The following is a 14,908-nucleotide window of genomic DNA, read 5'->3' as shown; positions in this document are numbered from 1 at the left end:
GGCTGCGGCTCCATGGTGGCTCGCTGACTCCATCCTTCTTTCTCCCAGCATTCAGTCCTGTTTTCTCCGCCTACCTAAGGTCTGCCCTAGCAACAGATCAAGGCAGTTTCTTTATTCATTAATGGTAAACACAGCACACAGAGGGGACTCCCACATCATACTAGATAAAACTGGCATTCCTTGATGGGCCCAATCCAAGTCAAGTTTACCATACATGTGTGTGTATGTATGTATATATACCTACATACATATGTTGCTATAAACGTGTGTGTGTGTGTGTGTGTGTGTGTGTATAAAGCTTACTGGGTGAGACTTAAATTCAGAAAAAGAGTATAGAGAGTATCATCCCAGGAATCAGGGTGAGAATGTCAAATAACTGAATAAGAAAATTTAGCACTCAAGGACCCGATGCAACAAATAATTAGACAACATACTAGTTAACAGGGATGGGCAAGGCCTCCCTAAGAGCCCAAGAAAGACTTTTAAGTAATCCAACCCAGATTGGAAACAGATGGAGGCAGAGGAAGCTGGCTTGGAATTTTGGCAGCAGAAACACAGAGATTAAATATACAGAAAATTTATGATTTCCTAAATCTCTGGCAAATCACAAATGGTGAATGCACGTTACATGCTCCATAAATGCCAAGAAACTAAAAGTGGTCATCTGTAGAAGTGGTGGGGTATAGGAACCGTGAAGTTTGCCTGTAGATGAACCATATTGAAAGACTCTAAATGGTTCCCGTGATCCCAGAAACATTGATGATATATCATCCCTCACTTCTTTTTGCTAACCACATTTTGAAACTTCACTTATTAGTTTACATTTTCCTATACAAGTTCCTCTATTTTATTGTTCGTAGTTTGTAAGGGTCAAGACCCCGGTCCAAAGGTACAGTGGCATCTTTTCACATGGACGATAGAACAGAATTGGCATTAAAATAAGTATCTGAGGCACAAGATGATGAACATTGAGCTGAGTTGATCAGCTGTTGAAGGCAGCATATTCCAAGTAAATGATACAATACAGTCCAGCATGCAATTTATTCCTACTTCTTGGTGTTTAAGTCACAGCAGGCACGGGACCCATGCCTTCCAGCTCTTCATCTCTGGTTGAGAGAATGGGTATCCATACCTCAGTTACAATTGCTTGCAATGTATTTGCATTTTTACATGATAAATTTCCTATTAGCTTTCTTCCAGGTTGGAGGTAGACTGTGATGGGGTTGTGGTCTGTGTTCTCATCTCCACCTGCTGTTTTCCAAGATCTGTGGGTATCTACAAGTCATTAAGTTTGACCTTGCCGACCCTGAGGGCTCATGGACATAGACACCCCTGCACTGTGAGTTCTAGACTCTCGCACGCCTGTTCCAGCTGGCCCTACAGTCCTTATCCTAACCATCCAAAAGCCTTATGATGTGTTTTCTACTGAAATCTTTTATTTTTTTCTCATCCTATATGCTCAATCTTATCTGCTATTGCTACCTTTCCCAAATATTCAACTAAGTTATCATCTGTTTTACCAAATTTTAATTTGAGCCTCATCTTTTCTCTTGACCTCCAGACTTGTATGACTAACTGCTTAGCCACACCACCTAGATAGAGAATAGCCAATCTCATACTTATCCCATGATTTTTCTGAGTTTTTCTATTGTCTTTAGTATTTCTATGCTCTGAACTTTAGTTCAGCCTATTTTCTAGAGAATTAAAGAACCCATTGTCTTATTCATCTCCTGGGCAGGTGGTTGTGTTCACCTCAGATCTGCAGAGTGATACCCTGTTTGGCAGGAGAGGTCTCTGGTCTCTCCTCTGTTCTGTGTCTCCTTTTGTTTAACCATGCTCACGGGCTGTGCTGGACAGCCAAGTCAGGAGGAAAACCATCTGCCCTGGTGAGGACAGCTGCAGAGCAGAGGTAAAATACCCTGCCACCTTGGAAGAGCCTCTCAAAAGCTTTGCATAAGGATCCCTTAAATCCGACTGCAAACAGTCTCTAGTAACAGAGCCAATAGATACACAATCCATTACAGTCAAGAATCTGTAATAGAATCCAAGGAGTACTTTCTAAAGGGAAGGCTATACATTTAGACTTTAGAAAAAAAAGCTTACCTTTTTCCATTAAAATGCCTATGTTTAAATTTAGTTGAAGAAAAGTAATCTCACTGCTAATTTGTAGTTTGATCTATAACACTAGAGTTTGCTTAAGAATTCCCCAAGGCTATGGAGCAATGAGGTATGCATTTTAAAACTTCAGTGAAATAATGAATTGCAATTCCAACGATGTACAAATGTTATTTTACAAATTCTGTCTCTTCTTCGTGTGGGGTAGGGAAAACAGCACACTTTCATTTTCAATTATCTAAGAGGGCTAAGATGTCTTTTTTTTAGTAGAGGCGCTTTCACTACGGAAACAGCACTTTTTATTTTATACATTATTTATGTAGGGTCCACAGTGGCCAGTGGTTTCTCTCCTATCTGACTTGTCCACAGTGGCATTGTTATAATGGAAGAATCTCACTTCATGGCTCATGACAGGACAAGGGTGAACCAGGCTTCGTCCTTTAGGCCAACAACCAGCTCCCAAATCATGACATAGAGACTTGTTATTAGTTTTGAATGCTCAGTGTAGCTTAGGCTCACTTCTGGCTAGCGCTTTTAACTTAAGCTGTTTCTCTTTATCTGCCCTTTGCCTTGGGACTTACTACCTTTCTTACTTTTGTATATCTTACTTTTACTGCTTCTCAATGTCTGGCTGGTGTCTTACTCTGGTGTGTCCCTTGTTCTTTCCTCTTTCTCCTCTCATTCTTCCTCTCTCTCTCTCTCTCTCTCTCTCTCTCTCTCTCTCTCTCTCTCTCTCTCTCCCTCTCCCCCCCCCCTCTCTCTCTCTCTCTCCTAGATTTCTCCTATTTATTCTCTCTGCCTGCAAGCCCTGCCTATCCTTTCTCTGCCAGCTCTTTATTAGACCCATCAGATGCCTTAGGCAAGCAAGGTAAAACAAATACAACACACCTTTACGTAATTAAACACACATCCTGACATCATTAAATAAATACAGCATAAACAAATGTGACACATCTTTGCCTAGTTAACGTAATATCCCACAACACACGGGCATTTCCCTTAAAAGTCTGTGATAGATGTGAAAGATGTAGGTATTTGGAGACAAGCATCCAGAGGACTTATAAATGAGTGGGATTGTAAGTGATATATACATTACACAGGTGCGTTTTTTAAGGCAAGTCTTTAGCTTTATAAGATTCTCAGGAATGCTTTTGATCCTAGCAATGGTTAAGATCACTGCTGTAGAAGTCTCTAGGAAGTCATACCCAATGAAAGGCATGGTGTGATGGAACGATACACTTCTTCTTACGAGCATGCAGCGAGCCCAACTCCCCTCTAATCTCGAGTCACGTGTGCTGCTGGATCAGCGCATCCCTCCCACACCCTATTAGAAAAGCTTCTTTTTGCAATTGATGATGACCAATACAGAGAGACTCACAACTGACCGAAGTGCAGAGAATACATGAATATGGTATTTTGTTTGTTGTGATTTGGTGGCAAAGCAGAAGTTTGATTTTCTACCCATAGGGAGGACAGACTTGCCCAGCAGAGTCCCACACAGCTTCCATTCCTCTTGAATATGAGAAAATATTAATGAGATGACTGAACAGGCTAGGTAAATGTGCTTGGCCATAAAAGCAGGTGCGGATGTAATTAGTAAATGCACATGTTTTGACATTCAGCAAATAAACCCGTAAATCTCGGCTATCTACGGACTGCATCGTGGCATAGTTTCACAGCAAAGAAATTTAACCCTGAATCTAAGGTAAGTCAGATAAATTTGAAACTTATTAAATTTTTTCAGAAAGCATTAGATGGCTGACAATGAAAGACAAAGACCATTTGACATTTTCCTGTCCCGTCTCACACACCTTTACCTCCTCTTAGGCACAGCAACTACTCCCTTGTATCCTTCGTCCACACTCTGACAATTCTAAGCTCCCCCCCCCCCCCATGCAGCTTGAGGTCGCACATCTCCGTGTGCTCATGAATTCTGTATTATGTAGGTCAACTGAGTCTCTCTGTCTTATTTTTTAAATTATGCATTAAATTATTCCAATGCTTCCCTCACTTCCCAACTCCTTTGAGCAGATCCAGCAAGCGAGAAACTCATCTCGGGTGGGACTGGCAGCTGGGAAGAAGTTTACATTTGCAAATCATTTAAACGCTGTAAAGGAAAGCAGGCACATTTAAGAGCTAAGCAACTTCAAGTTAGACTATGTCTTTCTTGATTAACCTGTCCTTTTAAACTGTTCACACACATTTTAATCAGTTAAAATGAATTGCTTGTACATGCCAGCACATAGTTGCCTTGGATTGTATTCAAGAAATTAATTCACTATATGCAACACACAATTTAATCGAATGATTTTTCTTTCCAAGTTCTCTGGTCCAGGAAGGAAACACTTTAAGCCACAGGCAAGTGGGGAAATAATTTGCATAAAAGCAACTCTGCCCCAGTGAAAGTTTGACACATCCTAAGTCCTGTAATTATTTAGTTCTCTTTTACTTCTCCACCGAAATCTGGAAAACAAACCTCTAGGGGACATGTCATAAGAAGGCAGGCAGGTGGAGCCAGGTATGTCGGTAAGTGTAAATCAAAGGAGGCTTTGTTCCACAGCCAGGCGGTCTCCATGTCACCTGACATGTGGCTGGAGGCATGCTCGTACACGGATTTGAGGATGTGGTAGGCTGTGCTCTCAAAAGCCTGTAATCCCAGGAAGGATCGCTGCTGAAACCTGCTGGGTTTTAAAAACAAGGAGAGCAAAAACCATAAATATCTTTCTGAAACTTCCCTTTAGAAGTTAAAAGCAACGTAAACTTCACATGTCACCTACTGTGAACAGATCCGTCCACAGTGGGTACGTCCACGGGAGCTGAGGAGTTCCAGTAGAGAAAGCTGCCTCGAGTCACAGACTACTAGACTGGGCACTGGGAGACAGCTCTTTACTTATGTGCCATCCACACTGTGTGCCATCTGGGCCTTGAAGATAGCTTCTAATTCAAATACAGCACCTGCGAGGGGCTAATTTTGAGCCAAGGAACATGGAAAATTCCTGTAAGAGGATGAATGGCTGATGAACTTCCTGGCTCGAGGGGTTATAAACTGGGAGTGTGGTGGTGGCAACAATTATCTCCTAGAAAGTAACGCAGCCTCACGTGTGTGCCTGTGTTTACAAACGAATACACACGAGAAGCTCTGTGTCAAAACATTAAAAAACAAGTGATATTGGTTAGCAAGTAAAGGAGCTTATTGCTGGGCCTGATGACCAAGACTGATCCCTGAAATCCATGTAGCAGAAGAGAGAACTCACTCCACAAGCTGTCCTCCATCCTCCCCAGAGGCACCATTGTCCTCCACCCTCCCCAAAGGCATCATGGTCCTCCATCCTCCCCAGAGGCACCATAGCGAGTCAGAGAAACTCAGTACTTCTCTCATCAAAGCCAGTTATGAAACCCAGAAATATCTCTAGGTTTCCTGTGTAAATTCTTAATACAAAGAATTATCTCATGGACCTTGCTAATGGACCATTAGGCCCTCCTTCTCCAGCGGGTCTTGCCCTCCTTCTAAGAAAGAATAGCACATGGAAATGAATACCCCCAGAAGATTCCCAATGGGATTTGTTGCCTTTCCTTTCTAAGACTCTTAAAATCAGGTCACTCTTCATGGACCCCAAACAGAAATGGATAGCCTCCCTGGGCTTTTCAATCTCTAGAAATGACACATACAAGACTTTAATTAAATATATCTGTTACAGGTTTACCAGGCTCATGTCTTTTGTGACAGGGATAATAGCTATGGCATTTATGCATGAGGTCCAGGAAAGGTGGACAAGAAAAAGACAGGAACTTTTCCTGGTGTGTGGACTGACTACTCCATTTGAACTCATTTTGATGATTACTCTCAGCCATCAACTTGACTATATCTGAAATTAACTAAAACCCAAGTGGCTGGGCACATCTGTAGCGGATTTTTTTCTTAAATAAATCATTTGGAGTGGGTGGATCCGCTTTTAATATCAATCTTTCTAGGTGGGAAGATACACCTTTAATCCGAATCTTTTGAGGTAAGGAGATCCACCTTTAATCTGTCTGGGCCATGCCTTCTGACAGAAGCCTGGATAAAGGACAATGAAGAAGGAAGCTTTCACTCTTTGCTTTTGTCTGCTACCTCTTGCTCTCACTGGCAAGTCTGTTCCTTAACTGACATCAGAGGATTCATGATTCTGGTGTATACCAAAGATCATCTGAGACAATCCAGTAATTGACAGAAAAATTATTGGATTCTTGGACCCTCCATTGGTAGACAACCATTGTTGGACTGGCTATACCACAGCCTGTAAGCCATTCTACTAAATTGTGTGTGTGTGTGTGTGTGTGTGTGTGCAAATTCTGTTCCTCTAGAGAACCCTAGTATACTCTGTAACATATAAATTACAGATTATCAATATGGCGGCAGCAATAGCAATCCAGTGTGTATCCTAAATTGTCTGGAGTGTAGGCCTGCATGATTAAATGGGCTAGCCACAGAACTGCACCATTCCATCCCTCTGGGGATTTCTCTGTCACTGATCACATCTGGGCATTTTTGCTTAAGTAGTTATGACCTCTAAATAAATCTTTCAAGAAAATCCATCCTTGCAAAATCAGCTAATAAGGGTGCTGTCATGGGGAGGTTCTCTTCTGTGGTGGCAGTGTGTGCCAGAAACCAAAGAATATTTTTTTCTCCAGTGCTAATGGCTAGAAATGTGATTCACCAATTAAAGACTGGAAAACACTGGCCTCTTTCATAAGGCAAATGCTTGGGACGTTAATCAAGCAAAGTCATCTTATTCTGCGGCAGACCTGGCACGGAGTCAAGACTCCAAAGGGGAAATTCCAAGCATGAACCGTTGGCACTAAAGTGTGTCCTCTGTATGCGATCTTTATGTTTTAATGATATACCTCTGCCCTGGAAGGTGTGCTAGCTAGTCGCAAACTGAGGTGACGGTCCCTTTTAAGGTGAATGTATCTGCTACAACACATGAACTAAAATGCTAGCAGTTCAACAATGCTAACTGTATTTCTCCTCTCTGAAGCGTATGTTCCTGCTTGGCGGTTAGCTCTGCCTTTAGCAATAATTAAGGAGCCCAGGCTTCTTCCACATTGGAGCCGGTCCATCTTCGATATGTGACTTCCAAGAGTTTTCCTGTAAGGAAAGAACCCTGAGGATGATAGTTGGGAGTTTCTAGGGGCCAGGGCTTCAAGTAGCTCAGAATATTTTTGTAGCATTCATTTGGTTATATCCTGGTATATATCTTGGCTACCCTAACTCCATGAGAGCCTGAGAAATGTCATAAAACTGATGGAGAGAAATGGGTAATGGGAGTCCTTACTTTATAGTGTCTGATACCACTCTGCAGTAACTGAAGTTGCGGTAAATAGGTGTGCAATTTGCAAAGTACCTGCAGCTCTCCCAGGAGAGTCAATAGAGTTCAGCTCCTTGATCTCGTCATGAAAGTGAAGAGTGCAAGGCCTGTCAATACAGCAAAGACTAACGGATGAGCTAGTGATCTCTCCACCAAAGTTTGTCCAATTATTTTGCTTCTCCTATGGCAATGAGTATATAAATTCATGAGATCTTTTCTTTACCATTGGAATAAGTTGCTGATAACTGATCACTAGCATGATTCTCAAATACTTGCCCAAAATTAGAAAAGTGTCTGTAAGTTAAGAAATTATTGTCTACAAAGTCAATGCAGTGTGTTGTCTCTGACCATCCCGGAGTTCCAGCTTTGTTAAGTTCTAGCATATGCTGTCTGTATTAAGACTATCAGAATGCACACAATGGAGACAAGGTTGGATTAGCTTTTGATAAAAGGGGGGATTTGTTATAAGGATAGAGACTTTTAGTCTTTGTTTTTGTTTTTGTTTTTTTAAATTCTAGGTGGACATAACAGCTAGAGTTCAAGAACCCAGGAGCTAGAACACGCGCATGTCTGTTTCTCACCTCTACATTTCTCCAGCCGCATCGCTGGAATCCTCTTCCCCAAGTATGTGTGCCTGTGTCCCAGCCGTAAGAACAGACTAAATTCTTGTTTCACGTTTCTAAGAAAACTACTCTGATTGGTTCAGCATGGGAATATTCGTCACTGGTTCTGATCAATAATAACAATGAAAGCAAGGTTGCCTCCAAAACTATTTCTCAGAGACCAATACCCCCAACCCATGTCTAATACTTGTCAAGGAGATGGCTGTCTCTTTAATAATGCCTCTGGCTTTAAGGTTCCCTCCAGCACCAACTCAGTGTGAGTAGCATCGTGGCAGAGCTCCCACTGATTGAGCTGTGGTACTAGAATACCATGGGTGGGGTAGCTGGGAGACCCAGTGTACCTCCCTTACCTGACCACATCAGGAGCTGGCAGTTCAGCGAATACATAGAATGCCTGTTATTAAAAGAACATAGTCTCACTCTTTCCACTTGAGCGATTAATGTTTTATAAAATTTTCTAGTTTAGAGTTCTGTGATAGTTTATCCCAAACAGTCAATCCCTTTTCAGTACAACACTAAGAATCCATGTATTGGCAAGTCTCTTTCTAAATTATGTTTTTCTTATGGAAACAAAAAAGAACCAACCAGAATTCTCCTACTAGAAGAAAATGAACCATTAACTACTGTTAACTGGTTTATTAAAAATGCCAAACTTGACAGACTGTGATAAGAAATTCCGTCTTACCCTTTTCCATCACGGCTTTCTGATATGCCTGGCCGTGAGGAAATCAAGGCAGATCTCACGACTTCAAAGTTACTTTAGATTAATTGAAGCTCAGTGAAGTGCATCTTAAAGCTACAGTCTCACATGCATTTCCAAGATTCTTCTCCCAAACCTGAGCTTGCTCCCTTCTCTTCCCTTGGCCAAATCTAATAACCACCTGACTAGAGGAGGGGCGTGAGACAAGGCATGCAGGTGGTTGAGCTGTTGCCCCACAACAGATGCTCTAATCCCTGCAACCCATGACTGGAAACTTCCTAAAGTTAAGACATTGAGCTAATACCAGGCGGGCTCTAAATTCAATGTCGCTGCAGTACAAGAGTTTGCACAGAGGAGACGAATACAGAGAAGAAGAGAGGCAAAGTGACCAGAGACTGAGTGGAATGGTATAGCCACAAGCCAAGGAGCACTTGGTGTCACTAGAAGGGCAAAGAGCAAGAAACCCTCTCTCCTAGAGCTTCCCGAGGAAACACCATCCTGTGGAGCCTCAGCTTTTGCGTCCTCCATTGTTGGAGAACAGATGAACAATGCTGTAAGCTACCACTATCACAGCAACATGCTACAGTAGCCCTAGGAAGCCAACACCAACAGGACTTAAGGCCTTTTGATGTTGATGCTACTTTCTGTAGAGCTCTTGGAACAATCGACGTTCATTCGGAGGTTAAGTGTCCCAAAGCTGGATATGTCACTGGCTGCAAGATCATCTTTTTTTGTTCGGAGCCTCACAGCATCCTGGCTTCAGAGGATAGCTCCAGCATTGATTCCATGGGACTTTCTGCTTAGACAGTTCTCACTCAGTTAGGATGTTGAACACAACATCCCCTTAAGTCTATAATCCTCCCCAAAATCAGGATGAGTACTCCTGGGTCCTCATAGGTACCACATCCTAGAATTCTCAGCTATTTCCCTGGTATTCCTCTGGGATCTCCTGAGCACTGTGAAGAGTGGAAGATCACCCCAACAAGAGTCTGATCTCTTTCCTCTGGCATCACTGGCCACCCCAGTCAATCCTCCCCTTTCCAAGGTTGCTTGCAAGCTCGCTCGTGAGTTGTCTTATGCCGGTCCACCCCGCTGGGCCTAAGTTAGTTCATCAATAAGCATCTAGCCAGAAACTAGGACCCTTCTGCTCTGTGACAAAAGCTCTGGCTCATGCATAGTTCTTCTGCATATTCTTTGTCAATGGACTCCTCTCGGTCAGAGGCTCTAGTCATCCGCTACCAGAGTATTGAGAGTGAGAATCCCTTCAGGTAAGACTATTGGAGGCCATGCCTGGTGGTTCCTTGTTTTCTGTAGAACACAGAGAACTGCCTATTGGTCTTGGTTTTGATCTGTTACTAACATTCTGAGTTACTAAACAAAAACTTTGTTCAAAATCCTATCATACACCATACAGAACAGTAAGCAAAATTTCTAATATGTTGTTCAACTCTGATAACTTTTCTACCAATTATAATTTATTATAGATCACTTCTGTTGTAATTTAAAAAGACACCATGCAAAAGAACTCACATGGAGGGGGTTTATTTGGGGAAAGAAAACATAAAAAGGGGAAAGGGAGACTGGCCTCTGGGGACAGGAACAGCAGAAAAAAAGAGAGAGGCAGAGAGAGGAGGAAGAGACAAAAAGACAGGCGGCGGAGGAGGAGGCAGAGGAGGAAGAGAGGGAGGAGGGGGCAGAGGAGGAGGAGGAGGGAAGAGAAGGAGGAGGAGGAGAGAGAGGAGGGCAGAGAAGGTAATGAACGTGCACAGGAGGTGCTCTTAGTGGCTGCAGCTGAGGACATATCCTGTCAGGACCCCAAGGGCAGGCCAGTGCAGATGCCTGAATGCTAACAACTTCCCATTCTGTCCACAATCTCTTTATCTTCTTGGCTTGTTAGGACTAACGATTAGATTTTCAGATCCCCAACGCAGAGTCTATTCATTCTCATAACCCTCTCTTCTCTATGGTAGTTCCAGGACTCCGTGTCAGATCCCCAACGCAGAGTCTATTCATTCTCATAACCCTCTCTTCTCTATGGTAGTTCCAGGACTCCGTGTCAGATCCCCAACGCAGAGTCTATTCATTCTCATAACCCTCTCTTCTCTATGGTAGTTCCAGGACTCCGTGTCTGGATTCTTCATCGATCTCATTGCTTGCTTAGAATGAGAAGCTGTCAGTCTGGACTATGAATCGTCTTTAAGAATGGAAGAGAAGAAACAAAAGAAGCCTGCTGTGTGTAGCTATTCTGATTTATTCATAAGGGACACTTCTCACAGGAGGGGCTGCTCCCATCCCAACAGTACCCTGCAAGTGATGACCTGCTAAGTAAACTCTGGCATCCGGAAGCCTTCCCAGGGAGAAAAGGTTCGATTCTTGGCACCATCTTCCATTAGTTATAAAGCCTGGATGATTCCTAAGACCCTTCTAACTTCAGAATTATGTAATTTCATGTGCTCTATAATTGCTGGAGGTTATAGACAGTTTCCAACTAAGCTTCAAACCTTCTGACTCATAAGGAGACTCTAATCCTTCCCTCCGTTACTAAATCTTACTTAAGGAAAGTATTTTTAAAGCTATACGGACGTATCGTGGGAAAGTGCGCTGCATTACACAGTGTTCCTGTACATTAGAGACCAGCAAAGGTCTTGAGTGTGATGGGTGTTCTTAGACATTTATTTGGATGCCTGTGTATATACTATTGTATACTATACATTATATACTATATAAATATTACTGATTTACACAGCAAGCCTCGTGAAGAAGAACTTGCACATAATTACAGTTGGCTGATTTTATGTCTATTTGACTTGATTGATGGGTCTACTAGGCCTGAATGCATGCCTCTCCTCCAGGAAATCAATTTAAACAAACAAAATGTTTTCAGGATAGACTTGAATTAGAAGCAGGGACAAGAGTAAGCAGAAGTTCAAAGCATGGTGTAAGGTTATCCTGGAGCCCACTTGGTGTGCACTGAAGAGAGGAGAGGCACAGCAACTGAACCCTGATAGAGGCACAGCACTCTTCCGGAGACCTGCCTTCTTCCTGGAGCTGGTACATCTGCACCAGCCATGGAACGTGCTGGGCATCCGTCCCTGCCTTCCTCTGCCCCATCAGGAGAGAACCCACAGTTTCAGGCAGCAACAGCAAAGAAGGCAGGCAGCCACGGGGCTTCAGAAGTTGTGGTGGCCAGTGACTCAAGAGAAATAGAAGCAGAGTTTTAGCGATTACTGGTTATTACACACATGGACACGGACACACACACACTACCTCGCTGCAAAAGAGGAACAAAGCAGTCAGAGGTGCGGCTCAAATCAGAGCACCTGACTTTGCTAAGTAGGTAATAAGCCTTCTCCGCTGTCCGCTGCCAGATGGGCTCCTAGATACGCACACACTTGTGGGGAGCTGAGGTCCTTGTGTTTGAAGTTCTTGGCATGGAAGTCAATCTAGAAAAGCAAAGGCTGTGTGGGAGAATAACCTTACCTGTGACATGAGGGACTGGGGCCCGTGAGGTCCTCGAACTCCCTTTTTAATAGGAACTGGCATGGTATCTAACAGTGTGTTTGTGATTTGTCATCCTTTAGCAACAACAAAACTCTGAGTATTCAGCCTCTGCCCAGGGACATACCTGCTCTGGAGATATGCAAATATCTCATACAGAGCTTTTGAAATCAGAGCCTATAAAAAAAAATCAGTCAGTCCAATTTAACCAATGTTTACTCAGCGTCACATGCTCGGGGCTGTTTCGTGGGAATACAGACGCAGTATGGGAATGATACTGAGCATTTACCCAAGGTTTACTATGTGCAGTTATTTAATCCTCAGAGCCATTGTGTGAGCTAATTACTACTAGGACCAGGCTTGCTTTATAGACAACATGGGCTTTCAGAAGGATTAAGCCAAGTCCCTCAGGATCCCACGCCAGTGATCTTGCCAGAACCCAGATCCGACTCCACATGTGATTACAAAGAGAAAGCTCCAAGTTACTATACCATATACATTTATACTGGGCAAGAATCTGAGGTCATGATCTGAAATAGCGCCCTTGGCTCACGCGCTTTTTTTATCGTGCAAGTAAAAGCATTGGCCAGCATGCCCGCGATGCTTAGACCTTGGAATCTGCTTTGAAACCGCAGCGCTGAGCCTATTTAAAATAAAAACAAAGACAAATAAGATCTCCAGCTCGTTGTGAAGCCTGAAAGCAAAACAGCATTTCTTAGTCCATGGCATTCCTATAGGGCTGGTTTTGTCTCCACTTTCCCCTTGCTAAGACATTCTTGCAGCTTTCGGGACAATCTCAAAGCTAAGACAACAGAAATCCACCTGCCCTTAGAAGCAGGGATACTCCAGGTAAGAAGCCTGCAACTGGACAACTAGAAGCCTTCGGGGTAGAAACTCTGACTTCTCAGTCAAAATCCACACTGGATCTCACAGCCCAGTGAATGTGGCCTGAAATCCCGATAACACCCATCGCGATAACACCCTGCACACAAGCTAAACTCAAAAGCTCTGAATCCACAAAAGAAACAAATTACATCTCCTTGGGGGAAGGCCCGGTGAATCAGGCAAAGGGATTTGAAGCTGAATACCAGATGAGAGAGGGGTCGAGTGGATAAGCCTTGTGAGACAGGAACGCAAAAACTAATTGAGGCGATAAAGAGCCGAGTAGAGCCCGAGTTCTCTAGAAACAACAGTCTGCCTTAATCTCACCAATTACACAGAGAGAAAACACGCCTTTAAAAACACTTTGAACGGAAATAACCCCAACTCTCCAGTGAAAACTCGGGATTCCTCCAGCTAGCAGATGAGCTTTGTCGCAGAGAGAAAAGATCTTTGGGGGGGGGGGGGACCGACCTCTCCTTTGGCTCCTCCTTTGTGGAAGGGTATGGGGACTGTTGCAAAGTCAATTAGGAAATGGGGCGACATGCTCATTACAGCTCAACCAGTTCGGAGGCTGTGAAGGAGCCATGGAAGCAGCCAGTGGCCAGGGTCAGCTGGTCCAGGGGATGCTGAATGGACCAGATGGTCAAATCACACTGTAGACAAAGAGCCCTCCCCTCGCCCTACTGGGTTGCTGCTCTGACCTCCAAACAAACCAGGAGGCCACAGATTTGTTCCCCTTATCAGCTGTGCGGCTCAGCAGCTGCTGCCATGGGTTTCTGTTTCCGAAGCCTGAGTTTCCCCAACAGTTGCCTTTTTGTCTAACTTTTGTGTGAGGGAAGAGGAGGTGGGGAGGCCGGAACATAATGGAGAAATGGCCTAGGGACTGGCCGAGGAGGGAGTATTTGAATAGAGTATTTCAAGAGGTGCAGAAAATAGATGTTTTTTTTTTCCCCTCCCCTTAAACAACCTCTGGGAAATCTACCGGCCTGGAAAACACACAGAAAGTACTGAACACTCCGACTAAAGACAACATTTCTTTTCAGAACTCATATCGCAGAGTGGAAGTAGAGCCGTGTATGAAATGGCCTCTACATTGTTTGGGCTTAAACGAGCCATGGAAAGAAGGGCCATGGTGCGGGCAGGGTAGGACTCCAAGCAGGACTGCTGAGATCTAACTGCCAAACAAAAGGATAATGGAACCAAAAGCCTGTTGAGAAAGGCAATGTATCATGTTCTCCTATCTGGGAGCAATTACACCTGCTGTAACAATTACTTAGGAAGGCTGCAGGGGTTATAAACAAAGATTGCCAAGTGTTCTTGCCATAACAATGCAGGGAGAGATGAGTTTGGGCGGGTCTCTATTAAAAGTGTGATTAGTTAAAGGTATATTCTTTTCTTCTTAAAGTCAACTATTGTAGCTCTGACAATGGAATAGAATAGAGAGGTGCACACACAACAAAAATAAAGAGCAGGTTTTCTTCTGCTAAAAAAAAAAACTTTCATCTTTGCTGTGTTGCAGACTGTCTAACCGCTGGTTCTTCTCCTTTAAAAACTAGCAAGAAACTGAGTTAGGATGAGTCGTGTGGGGTAGCCGAGAAACGGGAAAAGAAGAGACAGAGACGCCGTTTCCCTGGAGACACTTCACACAAAGGAGATGGGAGGGACAGGAACTCAAGGCTCTGTGCTCCCACCCTGAGTGGTGTTACACAACCGTGTGCGAGGGCTTGGGTCGGATGCAGGGC

This window comes from Microtus pennsylvanicus, chromosome 18, assembly GCF_037038515.1.
Source record: "Microtus pennsylvanicus isolate mMicPen1 chromosome 18, mMicPen1.hap1, whole genome shotgun sequence".
In the NCBI taxonomy this organism is placed as follows: domain Eukaryota; kingdom Metazoa; phylum Chordata; class Mammalia; order Rodentia; family Cricetidae; genus Microtus; species Microtus pennsylvanicus.
The sequence above is the reverse complement of the archived record's forward strand: the minus strand, read 5'-3'. Positions refer to the sequence as shown.